Raw genomic sequence first — 8,759 nt, 5'->3', positions numbered from 1 at the left:
GGAATCAAAAGTATCAATATAAACTCACTGTTTTTAATATGTATACAAATAGACAGATAAAAAAATACAGTACATTTTTGTTATCCACAATAGCTATGATCTATGAAGTCACCATAAACACTGAGCTAAAGAATACCAAACCATTGCTCCTAGGAGAAATACAAGATTAGGTTCCTGTGAGCCTCTGTTCACAATATTTTCATCAACCGATTAATATGTAGCCTTGTTTTATGTGAGTTCTGTCTAAAGACACTTTATTTAATATCTATTGTTGATTCTTTAACATTAAACTCATGACCCAAAACACTACAACTCATGCTTGAACAATGCTTATCTAACACACGTTTTCTCCTTAAGGAACATCACAGCCTTCTTGTGCTTAGAAACACTAGATGGCACTTTAGCATTACCCTTTGGAGCCATTTTAAACAACAAAATCACCAAGAAAAAGCACAGAACTGCAAAAAACATAGTACTAAATAGACCACCAGAAGGACACGTGTTTACACTATGAAAGCTGAAACAAGAAGGCAGAAGCATTGCTTTGTTTTACCTCAGCTGAAAACATGCATGGTGGATGGCTCAGTTTTTTCACTGTTCTGCACATGTCTGAGCACCGCAAAAGTGATGCAAGTGTTGATTTGGGGATTACACATAAATTTTAATGAGTAGGTGAATTTGCAAATACAATCAGATCAACTGCGTGTGTGTGGGTTCGTATGCATACATATATAACCTAGCTATGTATGCTAAGAGGTTCAGAAGCAGTTATGCTCCATTAACAGTGAGTATGCCTAGCATCTAGATCTTGGTCCCAAATACCATTCTCCAATAAAAAGGAACCAGGGCTCCCTAGAGAAGTGGTTGGTTCCAGGGTTAGGACAGGAAAAATACAAGATGAGTCTGCAACATTTTGTGGTCCCAGAAGGTAAGTAAGAAAATGCTGAAAAAAAAAAAAAAAAAGATGATGGCTTGTCAAAAGAATGTAGAAGACAACTAATGAAGCTAGAGCAAACAGAGCAACAAATAAATAATAATAGTATTGAATTTTAACACACAGAATAAAAGAAAATATCCATGAGTTCCTACTGATATCAATAAGTAATTCCATAAATAAATAAATACATGAGGGAGAAGAGATAGCTCTTCCTCACAGTAGAATTTCAACTAATAAATATAGAATAAAATAGAGAAATAGAGAATCACCATTAGGCAAACAACACAGTAATACATGTTGCAGACAAAACCCTCTAAAATTAGTTGGGGAGATATTGAGGAGAAACATGATTTGCACAGTCTCAAAGTATCTCCCCAAGATACTTATCAACTACAAAAATGAACCTGTGGAGAAACCCAGCTAACACCAACTTAGTCGAATAATTAGTGTAAACATCATTAGTAATATGACGTATTATAGATATCATGAACTTCTTGGTATGATGTACTGAGAAAGTCACAACACTGTTTTTGTGATATTCTTAGCAAAAAATATATAACCGCATTGTAATCTTGTCACTTGTCACCGTTAATTTTCTCTTCTCAGTAATTTGTACTTTTGTTATGTAAGATGTGAACATTAGGGGAAAAGATTGAAGGATATAACAGAACTCTGTTACTTATTTTCCAAATTTTTTGTATGCTGAAATTAGTTCAAAATAAAAGGTTTTAAAAATACTATTAAAATTCATTGACTCCAGAGGCTGGCCCAGTGGTGTAGTGGTTGGGTTCGTGTGCTCCACTTCAGCAGCCCAGGGTTCACAGGTTTGGATCCTGGGTGTGGACTGACGCGCTGCTCATCAAGCCACGCTGTGATGGCATCCCATGTACAAATAGAGGAGGATGGGCACAGATGTTAGCTCAGGGTTAATCTTCCTCAGCAAAAAGAGTAAGGTTGACAACGGGTGTTAGCTCAGGGCAGATCTTCCTCACCAAAAAAAAGAAAAAAAAATTCACTCCATTCCTCTTCTTTCATGCCTGATTTGGAATTAGTTTTGTTATCAGGGTAAGTGAAACTGAAATTCTATGAATGTCTAAGAATACTTTTAAAGTAGTTTGCATTACCTTAGATATAAAATTGCTCTAGTTTACCTTTTCTGGTTTCCAGCAACTAATACTTATTCAGGTTATCTGAAGATAAAGTTGTTTTCAAGAGATAAAGAAGGTCATTATATAATGATAAGGGAATCAGTTCATCAAAAAGATATAACAGTTGTAAATATTTATGCACCCAATATCAGAGCACCTAAATATGTGAAACAAATACCAACTGAACTAAAAGAAGAAACAAACAGCAATACAATAACAGTAGAGAACTTTAATACCCCACTCTCAACAATGGATAGACCATTCAGACAGAGAATCAATAAGGAAATAGTGAATTTGAGCAACACTATAGAATAAAGGGACCTAACAGACATATGCAGAACATTCCATCCAACAGCAGCAGAATACACATTCTTTTATGATAAAAACTCTCAACAAATAGGGTATAGAAGGAATGTACCTCAATGTAATTAAAACCTTTTATAACAAGCCCATAGCTAACATCAAACTTAACGGTGAAAGGTTGAAAGCTTTTCCTCTAAGATCACAAACAATACATGGGTGCACACTCTCAGCATCGTATTCAACATAGTACTAGAGGTCCTAGCCAGAGCAATTAGACAAGAAAAAAAATAAAAGGCATCCAAATCAGAAAAGAAGAAGTAAAAGTGTCTCTGTTTGCAGATGACATGATCTTATGTAAAGAAAACCCTAAAGATGCCACCAGAAAACTCTTAGACCTAATAAACAAATTAAGTAAAGCTTCAGGATACAAGATCAACATACGAAAATCAGTTGTGTTTCTATACACTAATAATGAATTATCTGAAAAAGAAATAAAGAAAACAATCCAATTTACAATATCATCAAAAATAATAAAATATTTAGGAATAAATTTAACCAAGAAGGTGAAAGACATGTATGCTGAAAACTGTAAGACATTGATGAAGGAAATTGAAGAAGACATAAATGCATGGAATGATATCTCATGTTCATGGGTTGGAAGAGTTAATATTGTTAAACTATCCATACTATCCAAAGCCATCAATAGATTCAATGCAATTCCTATCAAAATTTCAATGGCATTTTCCACAGAAATAGAAAAATAATCTTAAAATTTGTATGGAACCAGAAAAGACCCCAAAAGGCTAATGCCATCTTGAGAAAGAACAAAGCGTCACACTTCCTGATTTCAAATTATATTAAAAAGCTATAATAATCAAGAAGTATAGCCCTGGTGTAAAAACAGACACATAGACCAATGGAACTGAGTGGAGAGCCCACAAATAAACTCACACGTATATGGTCAACTAATATTTGACAAGGGGGCCAAGAATACTCAATGGGGAAATGATAGACTATTCAATAAATGGTGTTGGAAAAACTGGATATTCACATGGAAAAGAATGAAATTGGACCCCCATCTTATACCCCTCACAAAAATTAATTTGAAATGATTCAAAGACTTAAATGTCAGACCAGAAACCATAAAACTCCTGGAAGAAAACTTAGGGAAAAAAGCTCCTTGACATTGGTCTTGGCAATGATTTTTTTGTCTATGATGCTAAAAGCACAAGCAACAAAAGCAAAAATAAAGTGGGACTACATCAAACTAAATAGCTTCTGTACAGCAAAAGAAACAATCGATCAAATTAAAGGCAACCTATGGAATGGGAGAAAATATTTGCAAATCATATATTTAATAAGGCATTAATATTCAAAATATGTGAAACTTATCCAATTTGATAGCAAAAAAACAAACAATTGGATTAAACAATTGGTAGAGGACCTGAATAGATGTTTTACTAAAGAAGGTATACAAACGGCCGACAGTCCATGAAGAGGTGCTCAGCATCACTAATCATCAGGGAAATGCAAATCAAAACCACAATGAGATATCCCCTCAACTGTTAGGATGGCTGTTATCAAAAAGACAAGAGATAAAAGTGCTGGGGAGGACGTGGAAAGAAGGGAACCCTTGTGCACTGTTAGTGGGAATGTAAATTGGTGCAGCCACTATGGAAAATCATATAGTGTCCTCAAAAAATTAAAAACAGAACTACATATAATCCAGCAATTCCATTTCTAGGTGTATATCCTAAATGAAATCATTTCCATAAGGAGAGATATCTGCACTCTCATGTTCATTGCAGCATTATTTACAATAGCCAAGAAATGGAAGCAACCTAAGTTTCTGGTGATGGATGAATGGATGATGAAAATGTGGTATGTATATATATTAAATATTATTCAGCCATAATAAAGAAAGAAATCTTGCCATTTGAAACAACATGGATGGACCTTGAAGGCATTATGCTAAGTGAAATAAGTCAGACAGAGAAAGACAAATACTGTATGATCTCACTTATATGTGGAATCTAAAAAAACTGACCTCTAGAAACAGAGAGTAGATTGGTGGTTGCAGCGGGCGGAGAAGGGGTGCATGGATGATGGTGGTCAAAGGGTATAAACTTCCAATTATATGATGAATAAGTCCTGGGGATCTAATATAGAGCATGATGACTATAGTTAACCATACTGTATCATATGGTTGAACAATGCTTTATCATGTGTTTGAAAATTGGTGAGAGAGTAGAGCTCAAATGTACTCACTACACACAAAAAATATCGACTGTGTCAGGTGATGGTTGTGTTAACTGGCCTTGTTGTGGTAACCATTTTGCAATATATATATATCAAATCATCACGTCGTACAGCTTAAACTCACTTAGTGGTATATATCAATTGTATCTCACTAAAATTGGAAAGAAAGGATAAAGCTGTTTTCTTATCAGAATACAGATGGATTTGTATTGAACTGCAAAGCCAGCGCTCTTGGGGGCCACCTGCCTTTTTGGATTCTATCATGGACCCAAACACCTCTGATGACAGCTCTACGCCTGTATTCCCAAATAATTTGTATTACTTTTTTCTTTATGCCTGTGTCACCTTTAATTCTGTCACTTCTTAATTTTCTTGGCATTTCTTAGTTCAAATCCAGAGAAAAAGAAATAGATTGTCCCCAGTAATTCTTTTTAATTCAACCAGTCCTCATCTAATGTCACAAGCCAACCTAATGGATTCACTGCCCTTGGACTAGATGCCTAGCCCAGGTCCAGTGAGTCTTGGTTCTGTGGGGGCATGGACACACGGTACAAAGCCTGGTGACCTAATGATTGCATTCATCGGGGATTGTGACTTTAGCAGCTTGTTATAGTATTGGCAGACAAGGTATTTGGCCTATGTAGAGTAGCAATTTGTTCTCACTAATATAACACTGGTAAATAACTATACTTCTTTACAATGTTAGTCATTAATTTACATTTTTTGCAACGCTTTACAGGCTGAAATTGTGTTCACTTATATAACTTAATGTGATACTTCACATTAAAATGAAGTAAAATCTTACGCTTTAGAAGAGTGAAAATTAGATATTAATATCATTGAGGTATGTTTTTTCATGTGAGATAGCTATACTGTGTGAATACATTGTGCATTTTGGAAAGTACAAGAAATTTATGTTCATTTAGCAGCCTGGTTTTTTTTTCCCTAGTCTTGAAAACGCTCACCATCTTGTCCTAATAAATAATAATTATTGATGTGTATATGCATCAATAACAGAAAGGGTGATACTTGGTAGATTCACAGGATAAATCCTGGAAGGAGCTGTATGTCTTATTCCATCCAACACCTTAATTTTAGCAATTCTAAGTCAATTTATTCATCTTCCTTGAGACCATTAAGGGAGACATGTGCTCTGATTTTGGCTTTAATCTAATGATCCTTGCAATAAATTCTTCTCAGAATTTATCAACCAGGAAAAAAGTTTTTCCTTTGATAAAATGAAATACTTCTTTTTGTTGGAAATAAGGTTACACAGTCTCTATTTCTGTCTTTGTAAAAGCTGTGAGAAAGCACAGGGCTGGGTTTAATTTTCAAATATAGTTATATGGCATATTTTAAAAAATAGCTATTATCTTCAGTTCATTAAACAAATTGTTGAGTGAAAACTATGGGCTAAACATTACGTAGGCCCTTTTTATTTAGCTGTAGTTTGTATATGTTTATCTAACAGTGTATTTACATTTGTTTGTATAAATGTATATTTCCGTTTTCATGCAAGCCGCCTCAATCATTTTGGAATGTAGCTAATCGGTCAAATAATGCTTACTGAGCACTTACTATGTGCCAAAATGTATATCAGTGAAAAGCTAATAGGAGTTTCTGCTATGGAAAAGCTTACAGTCAGTGAAGAGAGGCAGGAAAAGGAGAATAGGAAAGCTGTCAGTAATAAAATAGGGTGAAAACTCCTCCATAGCATGAGCTCATCTTATACTTCCCTTTGCCTCCCAGTGTCAAGGATGTTATTGAGATTAATGAAGACTGTTACACTTCTGAACAAACTGAAACATAGGAGCAATTGATTTAATATTTTAGCCTTGATTATGGAGCAAAATCTGGGGAAAAGCTGATGGTACAAGGGCAGAGTTTTATTGCTAGATTAGGCAGAGTATATAAATATACTATAAATATATAACATACATACACACTATGTATGTAGGTTAGGCAGAGTAAATGTAGATAAATGAATAAATAAATATATATACGTACACACACACACATACACGCACACACATATGCCTAGATCAAATATATCGAGGACGTAAAAGAAAAGGGACACATTTTGGATAATATCATTCTTACAGAATAGGAACTTTGAATACTTGTCTATTTTTTATCCAATTTGTCCCTCTATGTAACTAAGTAAGTGCTCAATATATCTTCATCAAATGAGGGAATAGAGAAGAAATTGCTTTCAAAGCATTATAGGAAAATAAGATGCCCACTGTAGATAAATCTAGATAAAAGCTGAATACTAATCAAGTTAGGGCATGACGTAGTATTTGATTGTGTGACAGTGCTTTATATATGGTGTGAGTTTGATATATGTTATAGCTGTACAAAAAGGCAAGAGGACACCTTCTTTCACTGAGCTCTACCTAGTTAATTCAGGGCCTTGCACATAATACATGCTCATTAGATTTGGTTGTATTGATTTTTTAAAAAAAAATAAAAGCCAGTCTAAGCATGTCTAAAAACAATGAAAAGTTTAGAAATGGGTTATGTTATCTACTTAGTAATTAAAGTGAGCTGACTTTGATTAGTGGTAAGTGTTAGCCAGTTTTGAAATACCAACTTTCAAAACCTTATGAACAGTGAAGTAGCACAACTCTGGCACTAATTGGTCTTCTTGGGAGCCTATAAGGCTGACTGTCATTTACTTAGCGGTGCCTCATACCACTTTCTCCTTGGAAGGAGACTAGAAATGGAGGTGGCTCAACCTGGCTTCTCAAGTCTCTTTCAATGGTGATTACCTCTGAGCTGGCTAGATTATAAGGACCCCTCCTCACAAAAAATAATCAGCAGGGAAATTCATCATTGCTAAAAAACAGCTGTAAATCTTTCAATGCAAGGGCTAGTATTGCTAGTAATGACCATCTAGAGCAGAAGAAACTGAACGTTCTGGCTTCTACTGATTCCCTTGCAGAATCACTGCCTCTTACCATTTACCTAGGAGACTAGGAAGGGATAAAGTAGTGGACCATAAGGTTGGCATGAAGGTGGCTCCACCTGGCTTCTCATGTCCCTTCCAATGGTGATTACCTATGAGCCTCTAGCAGGTCAGCCGACTCAACTTTCCCTCTTCTCTTTTTTTTTTTTTTTTTTTTTTTTATTTTTTTAATGATTTTATTTATTCATTTTTTTTCCCCCCAAAGCCCCAGTAGATAGTTGTATGTCATAGGTTCACATCCTTCTAGTTGCTGTACGTGGGACTCGGCCTCGCGTTGGACGGAGAAGTGGTGCCCTGGGGCGTGCCCGGGATCCGAACCCGGGCCGCCAGCATCAGAGCGCGCACACTTAACCGCTAAGCCACGGAGCCGGCCCCCCTCTTCTCTTTATCTCTGTTTCAGGTTTCTCTGAGGAAACTGGTGGTAAGCCCCTTGGAGAAATACTTTTCTCTTGGTTTTCCTCCTACCTCACTAACATCTCTTCTTTGGTCTTTTTTTGCTGCTCTTTTGTATCACCCTGGCCTCTCACTGTTGTAGTAACTCAGGGCTTGCATTAGTTTTCTATTAGTGCACAACAATTGCCACAAACTCAGTGGTTTAAAACAATACACATTTATTACCTCATAGTTTCTTTGGATCAAAAGTCTGGGTACAGCTTAACTAGGTCTTCTGTAAGTCTGTAGTCAGGGTGTCAGCTGGAGCTTGGGTAGCATCTGAATGCTTCACTAGAGGAAGATTTATTTCCAAGCTTACTCAGTATGTTGGTAGAATTTTCTTGAGGCTCTAGGAGTGAGCGCTTCATTTTCTTGTTGGCTGTAGGCTGGAGAATTTCCAAGATGGCAGCTAGACGCTGCGTTCGGTTTCTAGAGGCTGCCCTTGGTTCTTTGCCAAGTGGATTCCCCAGCACGGCTGTTTGCTTCACAAAAGTCAGCTGGCAAGGGAAAACCTTCAGAAAGATGGGTGCTATAATTTTATGTAATGTGATATAATCACACAGTGCAATTCATATACATCCTGTCACATATTCTATTGGTTAGAAACAAGTTACAGAGCCTTCCCACGTTCTAGGGAATGAGAACCATATAAGGGCATGACCAGCAGGAGGCAAGGATGATGGAGCCAGCTAAGAGTCTGCCCACCCCAGGG

The sequence above is a fragment of the Ceratotherium simum genome, chromosome 8, assembly GCF_057802395.1.
Source record: "Ceratotherium simum simum isolate JZ-2026a chromosome 8, ASM5780239v1, whole genome shotgun sequence".
Taxonomy (NCBI): Eukaryota; Metazoa; Chordata; class Mammalia; order Perissodactyla; family Rhinocerotidae; genus Ceratotherium; species Ceratotherium simum.
This window is presented reverse-complemented; position numbering follows the sequence as displayed.